The sequence below is a fragment of the Grammomys surdaster genome, unplaced genomic scaffold (assembly GCF_004785775.1).
Source record: "Grammomys surdaster isolate TR1022 unplaced genomic scaffold, NIH_TR_1.0 195, whole genome shotgun sequence".
Lineage (NCBI taxonomy): Eukaryota > Metazoa > Chordata > Mammalia > Rodentia > Muridae > Grammomys > Grammomys surdaster.
In genome coordinates this window covers 2,131,286-2,133,486 of record NW_021604640.1, presented here as the reverse complement: position 1 = coordinate 2,133,486, position 2,201 = coordinate 2,131,286, and positions in this window count along the sequence as shown.

The window sequence follows — 2,201 nt, the reverse complement described above, 5'->3', positions numbered from 1 at the left end:
AGAAAGAAAGAAAGAAAGAAAGAAAGAAAGAAAGAAAGAAAGAAAGAGAAAGAAAAGAAAAAAATAAACAGGAGGATTCTATGAAGATAATATCCAATAAAGAAGAATTGCATGAAGGTGAAGAGGGATGATCCTCTTGCAGCAACTTTTTCGTGGAACTAGAAACAAAAAGGAGTTCTTCAAGTGAGATTTTTTAAAATATTTTCGAAGTTTTTTCATTTTTCCATTTTTTTATTGGCTGTTTTATTTATTTACATTTCAAATTTTATTCCCTTTCCAGGTTTCTCCTCAGGAAATCCCCTATCCCATCCCACTTCCCTCTGTTCTATGAGGGTGCTTCCTGACCCAATCACTCATGCATCTCCATCCTGGCATTTCCCTACACTGGGGAATCGAGCCTACTCAGGACCAAGGGCCTCTCCTCCCATTAATGTACAACAAGGCCATCCTCTGCTACATACGCAGCTGGAGCCAAGGGTCGCTGTGAACTCTTTGGTTGGTGGTTTAGACTCTGGGAGCTATGGGGGGCCTGGTTCATTGATATTGTTGTTCTTCCTATGAAGTAACAAATTCCTTTGCCTCTTTCAGTACTTTCTCTGACTCCTCCATTGAGGACACCATGCTCAGTTAAATCGTTGGCTCTGAATTTGTCAGGCTCTGGCAGAGCCTCTCTGGAGACAGCTATATCAGGCTCCTGTCAGCAAGCACTTCTTGGCATCTGCAATAGTACCTTGGTTTGGTGTCTGTATTTGGGGTGGTTCCCCAGGTGGGGCAGCCTCTGAATGTCCTTTCCTTCAGTCTCTGCCCAACACTTTGTCCATGAATTTCCTTTAAATAGGAGCAATTCTGAGTTAAAAATTTGGAGATAAGTGAGTGGCCCTATTCCCCAACTGGGGGCCTTGCCTAACCTCTGGATATGGTCTCTACAGATTCTCCCACCCCTTTACTGGGCATTTCAGCTAATCTCATGCCCATTGGTTCCTGGAAGCCTCTTTCTTTCCTGGTATCTGGGACTTTCTGGTGGCAACTCCAGTTCCCCATACCTCATTGCTACACACCTCTGTTCAATTTCCTGACCCTTTGTAGGCCGTCCCCATCTCCTCCCATAATAAAAGAACTTCTGTGGGAAATAACCATCACTGATCTCAAGCTGTACTGCAGAACAATAGTAATAATAACTGCATGGTAATGGTATAGGAACAGATGAGTTGATCAATGATATTTAATTGATAACCCTGAAATAAACCCACACATCTGTGGACCCTTGAGTTTTTTCAAAGAAGGCAAAAACATACAACGGGGAAAAAATGAAAGCACCTTTAACAAATGGTACTGTTCTAACTGGATGTCTGCATATAGAAGAATGCAAATTGCTCCATATTCATCACACTTCACAAAACTCACACTCAAGTGGATCAAAAACCTCACTTTATATCTGGATACACTAAATGTAATGGAACAGAAAGTGTAGAATAGCCTTGAACTCATTTTACAGAAAACAACTTCCTGAACAGAACACAAATGGCTCAGGTTTTAAGATCAACAATTAATAAATGGGACTTCATGAAACTGAAAAGCTTTTGTAAGTCAGAAGACATGCCCATTTCAACAAGACAGCAGCCTACAGGTTGGAAAAAAGACCTTCACCAACCCTATATCCGACAGAAGGCTAATATCTTAATTTTATAAAGTGTCTGATTTATGAAAATCTGAAATCCATGTCCATAGTTTATGTTTATTGATCAGTTGTGGTGATGAAAAGAATGTCATACAATCAGTTGTAAACTAAGTATTTCCTAATCTCGAAACAAGCGACTTAAATTACTTCAGGCACACCAGAATTGAAAGGGTTGTCATATTCAAAGTTTTCCTCTAGAACAGTATTTTTTCAGCTTAGTGAGCTCTTTTATTCTATAGCCAGTCTATTAACATCAATTCTCTGTCTACCTGCATCCTTTTGTCATTTTCTAACACTGAAAATGGTTGTTTTCATAAACATTTAACATAATTTGTCAATACTTTCTTTTTTCATTGTGTTAGTTTTCTTACTTAATCTCAGATATGCTGTTATCTCGGTAAGAAAACATATTTTTCCATTTTTGCTACTTTCTATAACTCCACAACCTGGAAAGCAGTGTTTACTAGTTTGATGTTCTTCAGAATGAAATTTATTCAGCTGGTAAAAAGAGGAAACAGAGAAT